The sequence below is a fragment of the Ammospiza nelsoni genome, chromosome 6 (assembly GCF_027579445.1).
Source record: "Ammospiza nelsoni isolate bAmmNel1 chromosome 6, bAmmNel1.pri, whole genome shotgun sequence".
Classification (NCBI taxonomy): Eukaryota; Metazoa; Chordata; class Aves; order Passeriformes; family Passerellidae; genus Ammospiza; species Ammospiza nelsoni.
Window position 1 is genome coordinate 40,723,822 of NC_080638.1, and position 22,441 is coordinate 40,746,262.

Genomic DNA, 22,441 nt, shown 5'->3' on the forward strand with positions numbered 1-22,441 from the left:
AACCCGTGCTGGCTGAGCTTGATCCCCTTGTTGTACATGCCACGTGATGGCATTTAAGATGATTTTCTCCATGACCTTTCTGGGCACTGAGGCTGACAGGCCTGTAGTTCCCTGGATCCTCCTTCAGTCCCTTCTTGTGGAAGAGCATAACATTTACTACCTTTCAGTCAACTGGGATCTCCCTGGTTAGCCAGGACTGCTGGTAAATGATTACAAGCCACCTGGTGGGCACTTCCAACAGTTCCCTGAGTACTTTTGGGTGGATCCCATCTGTCCCCATAAACTTTTGTGTGTCTAAGTGATGTATCAGGTCACTGATGTTCTCGCCTTGGATCATGGGGGCTTAATTTTGTCTTTCAGATTAGGGCTCTTGGTACCTGGAGGGGAGCTAGTCTTACTGTCAAAGAGTGAGGCAAAGAAGGCATTAATAATGGTGTTTGTAGGTAGTTTGAAGAGTATACTCTGCAAAATCAGTTCATCTGCTGGTTGCTAGTCTAAATATGCCAAATGATGTATTAATAATACACATTACAGTGTCATTGATGGTAATTTTTATTATACTAAAGACTATAATTATTGCTTCTAAATTATATAGTAGTATTTGACAGCAAAACAGTTTCCTAGTCATTTAACAGTACTAGGATACTGTGATGATGTTTTTTAGACAGTATTAAATATTTTGGGCAGCTTGGCATTTTGCTAGTGTGGGGATGCTGTTGCAACCACAGTCATCAATGTGTGTTTAGTGGTCTTACAAGAGAAAGTAGTTTGCAAGATTGGCACCTGACAAGATGACATACATTTGGTTGTATTTAACACAAGTACTACATAATTCAAATCTGTTATTGAACTTGAAAGTGCATGCTTTCACTTTTACACACAGAAAGATGAATGGAGATAAATTTTTAGAAAAAATAAAGAGAAATGGTTTTAAAATCGCATATGAACTAGCTAAAAGCTCTAATGCATCCTTAGCAGAACTATTTTTAGAGAAAATAATGACAATGTACTATATGTTCATATTTCTATAGAAGACTATTCATTGGCATGTTGTTGTGACGTATGATTTCAAAATTCTTTTGCTTTCCTTGGTGACTTCCAGACCCCATGTAATTTCAAGAAAAACTGATTGATTGTGTAGATGAACTCGCAAATTTGATTATATACAAAGCAGTCAGATGAAAAATGCAGCTATTTGCTTTAGTCACTGTAATTTTATGTTACATTTGTAACTGAATTGCATAAATGTTTTTATTTAAAAGGTTGTGTGCTAGTTCACTGGTGTTTCTACAAAAAATACTGAATAGAATATGAGATTATATAAATTTAAAGAGTTCATGTAATAGTAAGAGTGTTGGGTCATGTTCTTTGACTTTAGTTTTAATGGAATTCCCCTCTGCTTAGTATAGCCTCCATTATTCATTAACAAGAGAGTGTTGAAGTCCCCTCTCCATGGTGTGTTTCACAAAACAGGTGAGATCACAGAACTTTGAATCATGATTTTAAAGCAACAGCTGCTGTAGTTTTAGTTTTGGCTGTTTCAATTAGCTATATTGATGTCTAAGACATCAAATGTTTTTGAGTATCTTCTGTTTCTTTGGACGTCACTTGAGTAGATTTTTTTAAAAAAAATTAGTATCTAGACATTTCAAAAGCTGGAAATGGCAATGAATCTGAGTTACTATTTTTCCTTTAAATTTGACAAGAGATCATGATGGAAACTTATGTGACATTCAAATGAAAAGATCATAGTCTTATATTTGGTGCATTTTATTGATATATTTTCAGGTAAACATATTACTTTAAAGCTTTTTTGTAGTCTAGAATTTTGTTAGCTTATTCTGTCTGTGTAAAATTTTGATCAGTTTTCTGTTTCTCTGCTAAACATTAAAAATCTAACTTTGTTCCTTTGTCTTTTTTGCATGGATGTGCTACCATAAACAGTGTTGTTTGCTTCAAAAATAAACTGACAACATGTGAAGCAATTTTACTTTTGAATAAGACTCTTCACAAGGTAGTGACTCATTTAGGTATCTTCTGCAAGCCTTCCCAGACTTGCAGAAGTGATTACCATGGTATAGTAGGAAGAGCTGTGCCCAAAAGTGGACCTACTTTTTATATTGAGATAGACTTTTTCAAAACAAAGCACTTCAAATTTCACTTTCCCCACTGTGTTGTTCTGTTTCTTTTTGATGCTATGATTATACTTATTTCTTTTTTCTTGAACCTGTTTTATTTTGTTACATATACAAGCTTTTAGGTGGAGTTCAGGAGAATCCTTTCTATTGATGGCACTGCTAGTCTATCTTAAAGATATTTAGGAAGATGCAGGAAACAGAACTCTGAAATCGCTGAGGTTGGACTAGATCTCTGGAGGTCATCACAACATGGCAAAAGCAGCACAAGGGTGTAGATTCTGAGGCTCAGTTTTGTGAATCAGATGCAGACACTTTGGCAGCAGTGATGACTTCAGTAGTGCCTTTTCTTTGCTGTTTGCTTTTGATCCTAGATTACTATGAGCCGTACTGGGCAAACTTCCTTTGTGGGGGTATTCTACAAAAAGAATCAAAGATCTAGATGAATTTTTGTCTTTACAACTCTCTTTTATTATTATTTTTTCAACATGTACCTGTTATTTATTTTGCTGCGTGTAAAACCAGTTTTGGTGAAAGTAAGCACAACTAATAATAAGGAATGAGCAGCTGTGGATGAAAACAGTAGGAATTCCTTACATATTCCTACTGGAGTTCCTGTATTTAGTAAATATAACCTTGAAGAAACTTTCAAAAAGTATTATCCTTTAAACTGTATGTATGTTTGAATTTGCTTAAAAACACACCAAAAATTGCAGATGTGTTCATACTCTTCTAAGTTTATTAGTTCTGCATATTAATGTTATTTTGATGCTAATTTGATTATTCACATTGTAATATTATGAAACGCACCAATCTTATATACTATTCTGAAAGAAAAATTTAGGTAGAGCACACTGGAAATTTTGTTTTATTACAGTTTTCTGTTTATTCCTTGTACTGAATAGCTGTGGGCACTGCTGTGATATGTGTAATGACAGCAGTTCAAACCTCTGTAGTTTAGTTCATTTGCATTTTTCTGATGGTCAGAGCTATTTGTGTGCCATTGCTCCAGAGTGGGTGTGAAAATATCTGTGTACCTCAGCAGCTGGTAGTACTGCCTTTATCCTTGAATAGGCTACATATAGGAAGAAAAGCAATGTAAAAAATTAAACCAGACAAAGCTCAGAAAGAGCTACAAGAAGAGCACGACCTGCCAAAATATTTGGCTCCTCAGGCTTCAAATGTCAAGTAATTTTTAATACTAATTTCATAATTATAAAAAAATTACTGAAAATATATGAAGTTATTGGTGCATAGCAATATTGCCAAGTGTGACAAAGAAATGATGCCATCCTTCAAGTTTGGATCTGAACAATTACCATTCCTGATCTAAATGATCAGATTTAGTTCGGTATCTCTAGTTTAATTTTCTGTTTATCTCCTTGAAATAGTTGTGCTATGTTTTTTAAAACCCATAGGAGCCGTCCAGTCCTGTTATATGCAGATGAAACTTCTCTTGACTGCAGCAGAAACTGAAGTTGCTTATGTGGGGGTTGCTTTTGTCCATACAATTCCAAGAATAATCTAATCAAAATAATTAAAAACAAACAATGGAAAATACCACAAATTTAATATAAGCAATGCCAGCTGTAAGTCATCATCTTTAAATAGAGAAGATGTATTAAAAATTCATTAACTTGAATTTGTATTACAGTCAGTGCTTGTCTGAAATTCAGGAGATTTTACATGGAGAGCTGTAATTTAAGGACAACTGCTTATTACCTTGCTCTTGTCATAGGGTGTATCTGTCATTCTCTAGTAGCAGTGTGGATTACAAAAGCAGTACAGACTGTGTCCTAATTTACCTGATCCTGTCCATCCCATGCCAAGTCAGACTCTTCAGTTTTATGGTCCCCACTGCTAATAAGATCTTTACAGATAGCTTTGTTTAGATGGACCATAGGTTACTTCTTCTCTTCTCTATAAGAAAAGAGGAAAAGAAAAAGAACCTTTATTTATTAGATTTTGTTGTTCTTAGGGTCCTGAAAGGTCTATTGGATACAGAAGAGAGCCTTTTTATGGCAGGCCTTAAGTTTGTAAATGGATAATACTTTCAATTAAGTAGCTGAGAATAGTCATGGGAAAAGAATGCTTACGTTTATGAAACAGTCAAATTGGCATTTAAGTGACCCTTTGCATGCCATTGCTTATCTGCATTGCTTAAAGATCATTTGGTTAGCAAGATTATATATTAAAACAAATAGTGTCAACAGACAATGAGTGTTTTACCTTCAATAAATACTTACTGTCAGATTATCAATGGTGCAGAAACTGCACGATTTTCTAAAAAACCTGTATTTAGTGCATTAAGTGAAGGTAATGTAGGCCACACACATAGTATTGTTTTTTCATGTCCCCTTTTCCAAAGCATGATAAATAGTCTGTTTTAGGAGAGTGTGTGCTGTAAAAACATTCACCTTTACCTGCAGCATGCCCCAAATATTTCAGTTTACATTGATAAAGCATTCGTTTAGTTCATTCAATGAAACGATAACTTCTACACAAGAGCAGCAATGGTAATGCAATTAAAATAGTATTCAAATTGGTTTTGGTTGGTTTAAATTTATTTAAAGTAAATGATAAAACTTAGAGAAAAAATCCCTAGAAATTTAAAAATTATTTAGCGAGCCATTGTTCGCAAAAATCATTCTAAATGTTGTAAGTTCAAAGTTAAATTTTTTGACATTTTTCTTTTTAAATTTTAACTGTATGGTAATTGCATTGTAGGGAAAGTGATTTGTGTTAGAGAATCCTAAACTACTACAAACACTTATGAAGATTATATACTTGCTATTGAGTTAAAAAAGCAGTGGGAAATATTTCTTTCTAATTTTAAATGAATATGATCTACTTATAAAGCACTGATCTCTAATCTCATACATCAGAACAATTATTCTATTATAACAGTTATTCTATTATAACAGTTATTCTCTTATTTCTAGTCATTCTGCTAACCTGTTCAATTATTTAAAAAAAATTCCTTTGCATTATATGGAGTTGCTGTAAGAATGCCTTAAATGCTAATCAATCTAATGAATTATATGATTGATTTGATTATATGATTGATTTTCATGTTTAACTTTCACATTTTATTTCACAACCCTGATGCTGTTTTCATTCAGGCAAAAAAGCAATTGATTTCAGTAGAGGCTTTGGATTGTAAAATCTGTGAAACTGCTGTGTTGAAGTATAAGGCAGCTAGGCACTTTTCTATATATTAAAATTGAATGACTTGAAAAAATTATTTTGAGTAGTTTTAATTAAAATGAAGAGATTTATTCAGTCTTTCCCATAGGATGGAGTATACGTGCCCAGAGAGTATATGTGCCTATATATACTTCATGTCATAATTTTTTGATGGTCAAAGTTCTACCATATTACGCTGAAATTTTGTTATATATGTGACTTCTTTTCTTGCTGTTTTTTTTTTTTTATTGTAAGGAAATACAAAATATTTTTATGACATGAATATGTGTTGCATGATAAATCAATCTTGTGTTTTTCTTCACTTCATTTTGTAATTGTTGCTGATATCCTTTGTATAATATCTGTTTATAGCATAAGGCATAGGTCTTTATAACAAAAAAGCAAGTTGTTGAAAGTGTCATTGTCTCAGGAGAAGCACAGAAAAATAGTAAAACCTGAAAACTGTTCAGTGTAATTTCAAAATGGACTGTCAACCTTTTTAATCTGGGGTCTGCTCCAGTGCCATGAAGGCACTTACAAACTTGAATTAAAGTACCATATATTTCTGGAATAATTTGTGGTTTATTTTTTTTTTTTTACATCTCAGGCAGTTTTCATATTTTTCACTGCTCTTCACATTGTAACTGTCTGCACGTTAGACATTTATTAACTTTGTAGAGTCCATACAGAAGCCGGAGACTGTTTTTAGAATTTGATCCATGGCCTGTGGAAGTCAATAAACTTTCATCACCTTTACTACAACTTAGATTGAAGAGTTAAATAGCAGAATTTTTCAGTTATTAACTTTTCAAAGATAGTCAAAGACCCAGTATTTCCTCTAAAATCAACAGCTGAATTGAGAATCTAGGAAGAATTCCAACTGATAGCATATAATAAAAATAATTCAAAATTTTAAGGCTATTTGCAAGGTATTCTGTCCCGAGAGAGTATTTAAAGATTAATGTGTATTTAATGTTTTCACAGAACATTAATTCACATACCCAATTTAAGCTGTAAATCTGCATTACTTCGTTTAAATTTTCAGTGCAACAAAGGAAAGACCTTAAGCTGAGAGAGGAAAATTATGACTGCTGCACTTATTTTTTTCTTTTAGATTTATTACCAATTATTTAACTTTTACCTTTCTTTCTTTTCTAAATAATATGATCTTTACTTCAAATAGAAATGACTAGTCTCTTTATACCAAGTTGTTTTGCTTGCAGTTTATATACTATGGTCTGATGTATGTCATGATGCAATATTTGATCAGCTAACATACATAAGAATCTAGAGATTAAGATTCTTGATGTATTTTTTTCATTTTTAGAAATTTTATCCAGGAATTAATCATCTGCTTTTCTAATTTTCATATTCCTTATTTGCAAGAGTTTTATCATGTTTTAGAGAGAAGATGTTACTTACAGCAGAGGACACGAAGAAGGAAGAACCTTAATTGATGGTGCAATTTGAAAGAAAAAGGTATGAACTTACTTATTTTCAGAGTTTCTATGACTTAATTACTTTATTAATGTACAGGATTACATGTTGAAAAATAACGTTCATGGTGTTTCAGTATTTTGTAATTTTAAAGTGGCAAAGAAAAAGATTTTAAAATTTCCCTTACTTGGTAGATGTGTCTTAAAATAAGTAGAAGAAGGGTACTAAAAGACTTGTACGTTGCTTAGAATGCAAAAGTGTTTGTTTTTAAACATAAACCGCACTCTGTTGACTTATAAGTTATATTCCACAATTCAGGTTAATAATATATTCTACTTACATGAGGTCCCATTGAAATGAGAAGAAATACTAAACAAATACAGTAGGCTTTCTGTGAATGTAAAATTCTGCAGTAGTAAAAGGTTTAAAGTACACACGTACCAGTTCTTTATCACAGAAAGTCTTGCCTCAGTCCTGACTCTACAAACACTCAGGAACAGGCATAACTTTAACTAATTGAGTGTAGTTCTGTTGAGCTCCCACATGCACAAAAAGAAGCACATACAGAACTGGGACCTAGAAAAACTTGTATTCAAAATATTAATTGCATATATAATAGGTAGTCGTGGTAACTGAAGAATATTTAATGAATGAGGAGCTGAAGTGGAACAAAATATACCATAGTTAATTTTTCTAAGGCTGAGGTAGCATGTAAGAAGGGATCCTTCAAAAAATTTGTTCTACAAAAAGTGATGAAACATAAATGAATTTTGGAATAACCCTGCCCCGTTCTATCATGTTATTAGATACCAATTTTTATCTTTGATGGTAGTGCATTCCAAAATGGTTTTAAAAATTTTAATGTGTTTTGCATCAATAATGTACATATGAATCAATATGAAGCATATTCTTTTTTTCATTGTTTATTACTTTTTTCCTTTTTTGTGTCTTTTTTGTTCACATAGTAATACCAAAAAATTCAGAATTGGAGCCATAATACTCCCAAGGTCTTCCTGATGGTTTTTGAGACTGGAAGTTTGCAACTTCTAGTTTCTGTGCGTGACCAGCTCAAAAAATACCAAATTATTGCTTATAAAATTTGTAGTGACTAAAGGATGGTAGAGTGGTAAATAAGGATAAGGCTTGGTCAGTTTTACAAGGCAATTTGTGTAGCTTGTTAACTTGGGTTCTCTTGAAAAACACACACTTTAGTGCAGCCAAATGCAAGGTCATAAGGACAAGAATAGGGAATTAGGGTCATACTTTGTAGGAGGGGAGATTGTATCCTGAAAAGCAGTAATTCTGAAAGGAGCTTTACAGTCTTGAAAGATAAGCAACAGAAGATGTCTCTGTAACAATCTCTGAACTTTAAATTAAACATGTTTATCTTAAAACAAAGGCAGTGAGACATTACCAACAATATAGAAAAGAACTTTTGGGATTAGAAATATTATACAGAACTTTTCTGCTCCAGGTAAGTGCTCTAATAAGTGAGATAGTCATGTCAGCACTTGCTCTTTTTCTTGGCTGCATGCTTTTGCATTCTTTTCTGTTCAATGACACAACTTCCTGTACCCAGAATGGTCAAATGATCTAGTGCTGAGTTTTGAATCCTCAGATAAGCAATGAATTCTCTTACCCTGACTCTATGTTTCAATAATATCATAAACAGGTGAAAATCACATCTCTGCCCTTTTTCCTCTTATAAAAGAAAGAAAAATCACCATGCCCTTTCTTGAAAGAATGGATGCATCAACCCTTAGAAGAGGGCTCCATGTTCTGGATTTGAATTGGAGGGAAATATCTGCCTGCAGCCCCTGGAGGATCTAAGTTCTAGAGAGGGGCAGTTGATTTCCTGTTGTCTAAATCTGTGATTCTCCTTCCATAGGAATGTTTTCAGGAATGTTGTGCACTTAATGCCCTTAACAGAGCGTTCAAATAGTGTTCCAGGGGAGCAAGCAGAAGTGTCAATTCTTGTGTGTTCTATTTCTTGACTACCAGTTCTGTATTAAGATTTAAAAGTGCATTATGTAGCTTTTACACGAGACAGAGACAGAGTTGAGGTGAATATGGTATCTGTATGGCATACATCCTGATGCAACAGGATTTGCTAAACAAAAACATAAGAAATCCAGTAGCTGAGGCTTCAATCTAGGCAAATTGACAGCAGCTATAATATTTCAATGTATAGCAATGAAAGTAGCAGGTTCTGCAGTGATCCATTATTTACAGCCTTCATATCAAGGATAGATTTCTTTCTGAGGTATAACCTCAGCTTCATCCAGCCAGTTTTGAGCTTGGTGCATGTATACTGATGAAATTTTATTATCTGTATTATTTAGAAGGTCATGTTTGCTAATAATGATGCTTCTCTCTGCTTTTAAAATATGAATCCACAAATTGCTTTATGGAATTTTTTAGTAATTGAATTCTTCTGATGAAGTCAAGATTATCCTAAGCATCAAGGATGGCATCATTTCAGGCTACAGGATTAGGCCTTGATGTTTCCCTTTGGTTTTTGTGTGTTCTGCTTTTGTCAGCAATTTGGGTACCATATAAACATCATTCATGGCCTTTGTTAGACTATTTGCCTTTGATTCAGCAGCATTTTCTGTCTGTTGGACAGATATATTCAGAGAATATAGGGACTCCGTGAGAATAAGGACTCTGCTCAGCATTGTAAATAGGGATCTCAGCATACCAGTAACCCAGTCACTAATTATTTTGCAGGACATGGTGGGATAGGAATTAGGGAAATTCTTGTGAGAATAAATCAACGGCTTTTGTGAGCATTTCTTGGGTGTAAGAGGCACTATGATGGTGGGCAAAAATGTGTTCAGAAAGGAATCCTGCAAACTTAGGAATTCACTGATGGTCTTAGAAGTCACAAACTTAGAAGTTATCATTTTACTGTTCTAGAGATAAAAAAAAACCAACCAAACAAAAACAAACAAAAAAACCCCCCAAAAACGCTGTGAAGATTTTGAAAGCAAAGGAGCATCTTTTAAAACTTTTTTCCTTCTGTTACTTCAAAGAATGGGATAACTGTCCAAGGAAGCACTATGATCTTTATGGTGGCACTTTGAGTGACTGTGAACACAGCAAGGTGATGTTTGTCTAGGCTAAAGAAACTGATGCTGCAGCAAGCAGGGTACGAAATGAGATACCAGGCTATTAGCTTTGTGGAGAGATTAGAAAAAGAGTTTGATTTGAGAGTGTTGTGAATGATACCTGTGTCCTGAGTCTCTGCTAGACATAGTGAATGGAGAAAGAAAGTAGTGAGGAGATCATGAAAGTTGAAAAGGTAAAGGCTCATTAGATTATTTTCTGTCAGCCTAGCTGAGCTAAAAGTGGCAGCTTCACACCCCTAAGAGAAAGATCATCTGACTTTTCTGTTGGTACAGAGCAGTAATTAATCATACCATAATTGATTACCATGGAAAGGGAACTTGTACAGGGTCTTTGACTAGACATTACTAGATACTGAATAGAAGAAGAGAAGAGTGAAGGACAGAACCCCTTAAAATAAGCAAGAAGTAGAAGGAGTTATATGGGAGTAGAACTAGAAGAGATTAATTGTAGAATCTATGGGAGGATGGGATTTGAAGATGAGAGTGGTTTAATTTTTCAAGTTGTCAACAGGTTGAGGAAATGAAGGTGAGTGTAAAATTCATAAATTAGTAAAAATTCTGGGGAAGGAAATTTTACTTTGAGAGCTACATTCCCCAGAAAGGAAGAGAAGTTTAAAAAAGTAGCCCATAGTAAAATTCTTTGCTGAATTCGTTTAATCCTTGAAATCCAGAGAACCAAATTCTTTGGAGCACTGCCACCTCGTGGCACCAGCTGCAATCACCGGCTCTCTTTTAAAATATTGATTGATATATGCGAGCCTTGAAGGTCAAAGGGGTCGTTTATCTGACACTAATTTAATTCTGTTAAAGTTGCTCACATTTCATAATTGAACAATTCCCTGAAATTGGATAATCTCACAAATGCAAATGATCTGTGTAGGGGCATGCATGGTTTCCATGTAGCAGATAGTAAAATTCAAATGACTTCATTAATAGTTTAAACAGCAGCAGATCTATTCTTTTTCCAATTCTGTGCTCTTCTCTGAAAGAATCTTGTTTGGCTGCAACAAAGTCCAAAGACACCTACAGTTGCAGGATTTTTTATGGTAACTCAGATCAAGAAAGCAATAATTTTCTTGCTGTAAAATCTTGTCTTCCCTATGAAAAATATGCACAGGCTTAAAAATACATATATTTTTTCATTCATACCTGCAAAAAAACGCCTTGGAGAGCAGGATGTATCAATTTATCAAGACTTAAACTTCCCAAGGTCAGCTACAATTCTCTCCTGAGTCTGACTGTATTAAGTTTAATTAAACAGATAGCAACAGCGCTTTGTTTTTGCACTCCTGTTTAATCTTGGCAGGCCTGCATGCTCTACAGGAATCGGTTATCTGAGAGTTAAAAAGCTACTTTTTTAGCTATGAAAACCAGTACTAAGATAAATATATTTTTAATAAGGCTATATATGATTGTCAAACTTAATTCTTGCAGATATCCTACAAAAATTTTAACAGGATTTGTAGCTTCATGATATGTTTGTTAAGATTCATTCATACAGGAATTCCTGCATTTCCCTGAGACTTCTGATTTTACCCTTTTTTGCTTGCAGGTGGAAACAATATTAGATCAGTATTGTTATCACCTGCAATTTTTCCTCCATGTTGTTTCCCTCTTCCAGAAATGAAAAGTCTAGTTGTTGTTTTACATTAACTCCCATTTGATTATTTAGGATAAACTCCTTGAATTGAAAACTATTTATGACAAAAGTGCCCTAAAAGAAGGACAGCTCTTTTGGATTGTTGCCTTAAAAATCACTTTTAACCACCAAATTATAAGGAATATTTTGATTGTTTTATACCTTTTTGTATCTTGTATAGCTTTAATGGACATTCCTTTTGTGCAGACACACATCTTGAAGAGTCAGAATGACCTGTGGTGGGCTGATGCTGGCTGGATTCCAGGCGCCCACAAAAGCTGCTTGATCCCTTTCCTTCTCAGCTGGGCAAGGGAGAGAAAATACAATGAAAGACTCATGGGTTGAGATAAAGACAGGAAGAGATCACTCCATTTACCATCATGAGGAAACCAGAACTGAGCTGGAGATATAGAAATGTAACTAAGTACCAATTAAATCAGAATAGGAAAATAAGAAATTATCCCCCAACCACCCTCTCCCCACCCCTCCTCATTTTGGGTTTAATTTTACTCTGGAACTGTGTATTTCTTCCACCCCAATGACACAGGGGGATGTATAGCATGGATTGAGGTCAGTTCATTACGTGTTGTGTCTGCTGCTCCCTCTTCAGGGGGAAGACTCCTCACACTCTTCCCCTGCTCTACCATGGATTCACTCCCATGGGAGACAGTTCTCCATGAACTGCTCCAAAGGGAGTCCATCCCATGGGCCACTTTGTGTACTGCTCCAGCATGGGGTCCCCCTTGAGTTGCAAGTCCTGCTCCAGCATGGGCTCCTCTCCTCAGCACCAGAGTTCCTGCCAGGAGCCTGGTGCAGTGTGGGCTTCCCACAGGATCACAGCTGCCTTTGGGCCTCCCCAGTGTGTGGGGCTCCTGCTCCAGGCAGGTCACTGCTCCTCTGTGATTCTCCATGGGCTGTAGGGGCACATCTCGCCGCACCATGATCTGCACCACAGGCTGCAGGGAATCTCAGCTCCGGGGCTGGAGCACCTCCTGCCTCTCCTTCTTCACTCATCTTGGTGTCTGCAGTCTCTGCAGCTGGTTTTGTCACATAGTCTCCCTTCTCTCTTCTCTGCTTCCAGTTGTTTCTGCTCCATTTTTTTCCCCTCTGTGTTCTTAAATAAGTTATCCCAGAAGTTATCCTGCCATTGCTGATGGTGCTGGCCCTGGCCGATGGTGGGTCCATCTTGGAGCAGGCTGGCATTGGCTCTGTCAGACCTGGAGAAAGCTTCTAGCCGCTTCTCATGGAAGTCACAGTGCAGCTGCTCTGCTGTCAAAACCTTGCCACTAAAATCCAATAAACCACCAAATGTTTAGATATCAAAAAAAAATTTTGTCAGAAAAATGCTTGTCAGAAGTTAAGGTTTCAGTTGTTGTTTCTCTTTTCCTTGAGACGTAGGTAAAAGCTTCCATTTGAAAAAAAGAACTTCCAGAAAGAGTTAACAAACTAGACCTGCATTTTTTTTTTCTGTGTAAGAGCTACAACTTATGGGTTAGTGCTGCATTTTAAGAATTCCTTTTTAATTCCCAAATGCACTTCAGAAGGCATTTTTTTGTTAAATCAAATGGCCGGTTCTCAGAGGAGAGACAACCTCTCCCCTCTGCCACTTACTCAATATTCTGATCATTTAATAGACCTTTAAATAGAAATACATTGCAATCAGCAGAAATGAGAATATATAAATTCTCTAAAATATACATCTGACAGTGAAATTGCAACTGACAAAAGTACAATTCTTTAGGTCCATGAATGCACAAAAAACATTTCTAATTTAGTGCTTGCAGAAAAACTACCCCAAACCCGACTAACACCAGTAGATGTCAGTGTTGGCATATTCCAATGTGTTGAGACAAGTCAAACATTCCATTTAACATACATTTTAATTTGCATACATGTACAGGTAGCTGAATAGATGAAGCTGACTGGTTTCCTGTTCTGATAAATCATTGATGTTTTAGTTTGTACTAAGTAGTGCTTACTCTAAATCAAGGATCTTTCTGTTTCCTATGCTTTGTCAGGATCTAATTAAAATTTTTTCAAAATTATTCAATGCTTCATTTATTTTAAAATTCCTGTTAATTATTAGTAAGAATTGTTTCCCCCTGTAAATTTGAGGCAGTTGACATGGAATTGCATTTTCATTTCTTTAACAAAGGTGTTTTATGCCTAGTATTAAAGTGCAAGTTAGTGAACTGGAAATCACAAAAAGACTGAGAAGTGATACATTTGTTTTCAGAAATAATATTTGCTTAATAATTAATAAAAATTAAATACCAGAGGATAAAAGTTATTCTTTTGTTTTTGAGTTCACCAAAAACAAAATAATAACTTCAGGGATGAGGGCACAAAGTACAAGGGTGCATAATTCCATTCAGATATTGACTATATTTCCATATAATACATGTATACTTGTAAACATTATAGAGAGTCTTGCTGTATTTTCTCCTGGTTTCTGAATATGCCTCAATTCATTTTTTGTAAATGTCACCACCAGTGGCATATATTTTTTATTTTAAAATGTAACTTTCCTACAAAGACTAGGGTTATTTAATTCAAATTTCTTGGGACAATTTTTAAGGAAGATTGATTTTAGCCCTCTATGAGCTTCAAATAACTTTGAATTAATGTTTCAGATCCCTTTGTTTTGAAACATATCCTGAGATATGCAGATCTTTCTTCCTATTAAATAATAATTTTTTTCCCAACAGCGTAGTCCCCGTGTAATTCTTTTTTTTCTTTCCCTTTACAACTTTATATAAAATAAAATCCAGTCTATTAAAACTAAGGGAGTGTGATATATAAATCTTATTTCAAATGAACATCTAAATAAATTAAGTTTCCTTTTTTAACAGAAAAGTTTGATTAAAAGATCAGTCTCGGCTCTGGAGATGAATACTTTCAAAGATGAAACTACGTTAAATATGTCAGCTAATTTCAAAATCAGCATGAAAGAATTGAAGGTTATGAAGAAATGGATGCCTGAGCCAGAGGTTGAGAGAGAGATCAGGAAAAGCTCCCCTACCAAGCATCTCCCAAATCAAGCATCTACTGTGGTCATCCTCAGACAACCCAGGCAGATGAAGAAAAAACACCTACTTTGACTGGACAAGAGGATGGTGGGAAGGACTTTGTTCTTGTGAAATGACCTCAAAAGGCTGGGATTAAATACACTATTTTCTGAAGAAGAAAGAAAACAGAGAAATCAAAGAAAATAATAAACCCTAGAAAATTAGAAACTGTCGTTAAAAAATTAAGACAAGCCTCAAAGATTCTTAAAAAGTGTTTTTTAATTAATGTGTATTGCCTTTTTAAAAATGGATTTTAATTGCTAACTATATCACCTAATTACAGGTAATTTTAATTTTTTTAATGTTGAAACTTCTCAGAGATTAAGCAATAAAAGTTTATTTCTTTAGAAATTATGTATTTTTTTAATGCAGAGAAAAAAATACATACTGCTCAGTTATCTTTAGGATATTTAGAATGTACTGCAATTTAAATGGAAATAGCATTGCTTCATGACATGACACAAAACGTTTTATCTAATGCAAAAGCATTGTTAAAATGGTCAAACTTTTTCCTCTGAAAGATGAGGGGGAAAGTAATGCTTTTGTTGTTTTTTTGGTGCTACTTAAATACTTATGTTCTAAGTGTGACCTGCAAAGAAATCCCCCAGTATTATCTGGTTTTGTGTGTAGTTACATGTGTATGTATTGTACTTACTCTGATGCTCAGGCCTGGTTCTTCAGGCCACTTTTCCATTCAGCTTCTTATTTTTTCTGCTTTTAGGGAGCTTTGAGAAGATTTATTGTTAAAAAATAAAAGATACTTAAATGGTAAGTATACTGCTATGGTGAGTTGTGGCTAAGAGAGGAGACCTTTCCCAATGTCTTGTTTTAGACAGGACTACTGTATGTTCCTTGCTGTTTAAAGCTTTCATATTAGCTTTGTTAAACCAAAGGGATTTCATCTTTTTACTATTTTCTATGTCATTTCTTCAATACCCTGTTGTATTTTCTATTTAATTTTCCATTTTTTTTTCACTACTGGGACCCTTTTGTGTAAAATATTATAAATGAGGTACATAGTATTCTAAATATATATCTCTGTAAAATATTTTCTCTCTATTCCCTTCTGCTATCACTTTTGTATTAGAAGGGTTAGTATTTTTTGTGTCAAAGATTGTTTCTTTTAAAGAATTTTGTTTCTTTCACTTTGACATCTCAAAGAAGACATTGACACTCAATGTATCTGAAGGTTCTCATGTTGGATTTTTTCCCGATAACCCTTTTGGAAATATCCTTGTAAATTCAAGAGCTTTTTTTTTTCCACCTCTGGGTGGTGCTGCTTCTGTTTCTGTTCTCATGGCCTCTTCCTACTAACACTGGGATTTTTCTTTGATACATTCATCTGTCTAGGATTTATGATCATTTAGCCAAGTTGGTAATTGTGCACTCTGAAATACTATCCTGTCTTAAGTTTAGCACTGAGCTTGTAAACCTAAGTTAAAAGCTTTGGAGGAAATAAGCAGACAACTGCGAGTAAGAGCTGAATGTTCAGGGGGCGTGAATCATGAACCAAAAAATTCAGCTTACTTGCAGCTTCCATAATGGTTTTTGATAAATGGTTGTGAATTTAAAATATTGTCATTAACAAGAAAACTAACATTTGTGTTTGCTGACTGGAAGATTGCAGTTTGATATTGTTAATATGTCTGAGAACCTTAGGTTAATTTTAATATAATTTTCATTACAACGGTATCTCTAGGAAGGCTTCCTATTCATGATAAATTCAATACCAAAGTGGTTTCAGCAACCAAACATTATCAGAGCCCCAGCATCTCTTGTTTGTTAGTTTTTGAAAAGTTTGCAGAAGGGAGGGGACGGAATTCCAAAATAAACTTCTGCTTGCATGTGGATCAGCAAATATGGAATTGTTGCCTTGGGGAAACTTTTCCTCCCACTGGGACTACTTCTGAGGAGAAGGATACTGAATTACTGAAAGGAACTGATATAATATATTTGCTTCCAAGAAGCAAATATAAAAGTATAACTTGTTGATTCTATGCAGCCTGTTCTTCAAAGTGCAACAGTTTGTAGTGGAAACTTAGAAAAAGATCTGAGAAGTCTGAGTTTCTTCCCCAAAGAATGAAGATGTTCTTCTTAATAAACTGTCTTTATTTACCCTAATAGTCTCCAAACACAATAATACTTCTCCAGAGACCCTTGCTCAGGATAAAACACTTCTAAATGGACTTGGAGATAGAATAAACAGAGAGGACAGAAAGGTTTTCATTTCAAGTTTTGCTGCTGGCAAAGTGGAAAAATGTATTTTCATATTCTGCAAAACATAGCAAGCAAGTAAATTAAAAAGCCATGTATTTCCTTTTTATAATGACATTATTATTTGATGCTGCAATTTTATGCAATAAGGCTATTGTTTTTCTATATATGTCTATTTTTTCAGCACCTTTAAATTTTCTTTCTAGTGCTACAAACCTGCCATTGCTTCTGCCCAAACCCTGCACAACTAGCAATAAATGATCAAAACAGAATAAAAACATTGCTGAAAAACAGATATGAAAATAGTATTTTTAAAGTCTATAATTTGAATGTGGAAGCCCTAAAGGCTTTCAAAAGAATTCTTTAAGCAATGGTTTAGTTGTCTGTGTTTGTGAAACCTGGCCAGGGAAGTCGTGTGTTGTACTTTCCTATGGTATTTTCTGTAACATCTATATTACACACAGCAAGGGATAACCATGTTGGGACCCCAAAGTACTTTGCCCTGTAAATAACATCACACAGTTAAAGGTTAAACAACATCTCAGCTCTTAACCCAGCATTGGTATTTGGAGGAGCAGTCCTCAGCAGCTGCTTTGGAGTTCATGACCCTTGTACTGGAGTTCTTGATAGTGCAAGATTGAACTGGATTTTCTATGTCAATATTGCTGTTTTCCACGTTTAAATAATGCAAATAGCATTTCTTATGCTAAAATTCAGCACTCTTTTCATTGGAACACTTGGAAATGTACAGAGAAATGAAACAGTGAAGTACAAAGTGAGCTTGGCTTCACATTTTGGTTTCTGGATTCCTTTCACCCAGCAGTTTCAAGCCACAATAAATTCTAAGGAGGTTCACAGTGTGTCCTGCAGTGAGATCCAGCCTTCAGATTTTACTCTATTTTGCTGAATATGCCTTTACCAAAATGTACATTATCCCAGGGTGAAATTTTCACTCATTACATCATTTTGTTAAGGCTTTTCTTAGGGAAAAAACTTTTCTTTTTCACGAGGCATAGTATCTATTTTACCCACCTGCAATACGCAGTACTTAACTATTGCCTTCCAGACTTCATAAATTATCTGACCAGAGAACTGACTAGATACAGAAACTCGGAAGAAACTCAGTTATTATCTTGTGCCTATTTTATTCACTCCAAACTTTAGAAACAGAATGTCAAGGCACTGAAAGCCTAAAATTTCCACACCCTGGCAAAATGGATCATTGTCCAATGTGCCAATATCAACTGTCAAAATTACTGCTTTTGCATATTTAAGTGAAAACACTATTGATTTTTGTCTTTAAGAGATATAAACAAAATTCCTATGCAATTTATGGATCCTATAGGTAGGTTATAGGCCAAAATTTGAGAATTACTGATGCAGCAGTACAGTCTCAGATTTGCATGCCTCTACATTCATTTCTATAGGGCGTCTAAGTTTGCGTTATATGCATAATGAACATATGTGAAAAATAAATATTTGTCAAGAGAATTTCGGTAGGGAGTGTTAAATACTTTCCACAGGAATTGTTACAGAGTAGCCTGAAATCTTATTGCTTTTTTGCAGGGAAAGGTTAATTATTTCTTTTTTTCAAATACAGGAATTCTGACTTCTAGAAACAAATAAGTCCTTTAAAGAAATCTTAAACTACAGTAATATCCTAGTGGATTAATATTTTGTGCTGAATATTCTGGTAGCTTGAAGTCTGATTCCGCATATGTGTAAAGATTAGTAAAATTTTTCAGATTTTTAGATTAAATCAAATTTTGTTGATCAAGGTACTTTCTTAAAAATGCAAATAATACCTTAAAAAATGTTCTCATTTCCTGTGTACCATTATTAGCACATTTGAGAGGTTCCTTCTGCAATATAAGTATTTACTTATTTTGTTTATAGGCTGCAAGCTTATAATCGCTGCTGTTCAATGCTTACTGGTATAGGCATTTGATTTACCTCTTTTGAGACAGAACTTTGGGTAACCTGAATTTTACAAATTAGTAGAGCAGAAATAAAGCTGGTAACCATCACTGAAGTGTAAGTTAAGTTTTCAAAGCTTTTTTTTTCTCTAGTTGCCTTTGGCCCCAATTTCACAAAGGTTTTATGTATGTTTTTAAGTTTACGTTAGTTCTTCTATTCCTTATGAAGCAGACCTGGATCTTCAAAGTCTTGGGAAAGAAGTTGGCTTTCTAATAAAGCGCTTCAGTGTGGTTAAAAATAACCAAATAACTATACATACATACATACATACATACATACATACATACATACATATACATATAGATATATAACTAGATATAGATATAGATAGATATAGATATAGATATAGATATATATAGATAGATATAGAAAGGAGGACTGAAGCTGATAAAAGTCTGTAGTGGTTTTGGTTTGCTAATTTGAGATTTTGCTAATTTTGAGATTTTTTGGGTAATGTATTAATGAGCATGGTGGGTTTTATTGTTGGTTAATTATTAGTGTATTTACTTTTTATTGTGAGGTAGGATTAGGAGAAAAGTAAAGTATGTTTAAAGCATTAAAAGGGTATAAAGGACATTTATTAACAGTCATTAAAAGAGTAATAAAAATTAGTACAAAACTTTCAGAACACTTCTCTTTACATATTTTTTACTGATAATGTAAAGAAATAAAGCTTAAAATTTTAGTTACTTCTCTACTTCTAGAATAGTTTTTTTTAGTTTACTTAGGGAGAGAAGTCTTTTTTGTAAATGTTATGGAGACTTCTTTATAAGAAAAAACTTATATTTTCAAATAAAATACATTTGAAAAAGTCAGTGCTATGGGAATAAATAAATAACTTCTATTTTTCCTGCTGGCTAATTTAATACATTACAGAATGACTGCAAATTAGCGGCCACTAATGAGCTTGCATCTCTACTTTTTAATTTCATTTCAGAGCTAATGGAAATTAAATAGAAATTAAAGGAGAAAGTAATTTTTAAAAATCTGAGAATAAAAGAATATATTGTTTTAATGCTTAAGACTTTCCTTTCTTATTAGGAATAACAAGAATGAGGAATAACATAATGTACTACTGCATTTTTTTTCATTACAGGATTTTCAGTATAACCCCCTGCCCAAAAAGATGCATTTATTAAACAGAATATGTTCCTTTTACTGGTAAGTTTTTACATCTGTTCAGGATTTGAGTGCTGTGATCGAGGAAAACCCCAGCAATGCTCAGATGAGACAAAAGTATTTGAATTTTAAGTGGATTATTAAAATAATATTAATATACAGAAGACTGAATATGCATTAAACAATAACAAAGCAATTGCATTTGCAAAGAGGTGTGTAATAGAAATGTATTCTCTGGGGAATCTTTGTATTACTTTAATGACTTTGGATTAGTCCCTAGACCTTAATTTAACTAAGCACAGAACCATGTGTTCAGATCCCACTGGAGTAAAGCAAATATAGAGTCAGTTGGACTTAAACATGTGCATATTGCTTTGCTCTAAAGAGATGGATTTATATAGATGCTCAAAGTGACAGATGCCCTTAAGGATTACATAGTTCTATGACTAATTTTCATTGGTTGCCTAGGCACTTCTAGTTTTAGCATTATGCTGAATTAATATTTTACATTAAAATTTGAATTATGAATAAGAATCATCTTTATTTTTGAATTATAAGGATTATTTAGACTTACAAAGACTGAAAAAGTTTATAAAAATCGTAAATATATACTTACATTTCATAAATATATACTTAGATTTTTTCCTATATTCTTTTCTGTATCAATGAAAATAGATGTAAAAGAGAAATAAAAGATTTCAATACTTGAATTTAGAAATATCTGCTTGCCTTGTCCATGGGATGCAGGTGTCTGAGGAGCCATTACCACCTAGAGACCTAACCAAGACAGTTAGTAAGCTCTAGGTAGGTGGAATAAAAGAACAGCTTTTTTCTATATAGGGTTTTCGGTATTGTGTTGGCATGGCAAGGTTTTGGCAGAGGAGGAGGCTACAAGCATGGCTTCTGTGAGAAGCTGCCAGAAGCTTCTTCCACATCTCCACATCTGACCTAGCCAATGTCAGCTGGCTCCAGGATAGACCAAGGCCAGCCAAGGTAAAACAAGGCTAAACAGACAAGAAGTGTATATTTTTGGGAGGAATTATTTGCTCTCCTCTCCTTGGATTATATAGATTAGATCTTCATCAACTGTAATGAAAAGGCAGGCACCTACCATTCATGTACGTTAAAAATTGACATCCTAATTCAAACATCTTATGCTGGAACTGATCCCTCCCCAACTTGAGTAGAAGTGGCTGTGGAAGGATTCTTCTTTGTGTGTCTTCCACCTGCCAACCCATCTCCTTCATCACAGGGAAGCACAGCACCTTGCAAAACTTTCCTGTGACATTAGGTTCCTGTGCTGCTCAATTTCTCTGTGAGCTGCCTCTGTGTGTTTCTACCTTGGCTTTAAAGTGAAGGCACAACAGGGCACACAAAGGCCCCATGCAGCGTCAGCCTGGGAACACACAGCTATGTTGAACTGTCTTTTTGACAAGGCATGTTTTCTGAGACAGTGCTAGTTCCTAAGTGTTAGAGCTCGGGTGTCAAGTCAAATTGAACTTGAGCAAAGAGCATTTGTGCTTAGAGGTCAGTTGGCCAAGAATGATGCCAACGGATAAAGAAAAATAGGTGATTACAGTGACTGAAGGTCAAGCTTATGTTGTGAAGACACTTGTTCCTTTATAAATAAGATATTATAAAAGTTGATTTTTGCTATCACTCTCCAGAAAAAAAATCACTTGAAGTAGAAGTACAGCTGCAGAAAAGGTGTGTGTATTGCACTGAAATAGATTGCACACAGAGGTTGTGGAGTCTCCATCCTTTGAACTCTGCTCATTCTCTACATCACTGTATTTTAACAGGGCAGATTTTGATAATGGTTTGAAAGGATATCAATCAGCTGAGAAAGGCTTTTCAACAGTTAATATTTATTTCTCTGTTATGATTATGTTTGGTTCCATACCAACAATCATGATAAAAATTTACTTGGTTTTATTTGATGAATCAGAAAGTATGTGTATGTTTTCTACCTAAATTGATCAGATGTTATGATGTAATTAAAAAGATGACTAAATAAGCAAGCTGTTTAATATGTGTTTTTTCCAGTCTCAAAATTGAAAGAATATGTCATCTAGAAGGTAAAATGTTTCATTTAATGTGTGTCATTAGCAGCTGAGCAAATTCCCATTTTAAATAAAATTGTGACAGGAAGTTATGGGAAATTATGACACTTAAAAAGTGTGAAAATTTTTGTGAGTTTTTGTGTGTATGGGTTGAGATATATGGGTGCCTAGAAAAAGATACTCAGGTAGCTTATGTTGACTATAAACATGAAATTTAAGGAACATGGTCTTTGTGGAACAAACTTTGAAACTGTATTTGTCGTTCATAAGTTTTCCTGTTGGGAATGGACATGATTCATAGAGCAGAGGTACTGAATAAAACTTTGATTGTCTTTTCAGTAAAAATCAACCCTTTTTGTTCAGGCTCATAATTGCTAAGTTCTATTCCTTCATTGCTGCTTTAGTCATTGCAACTAACATGAGACTCAGCAGCTTTGGTTACAGAGGCAGATTTCTTCCAGAAACAAAATCT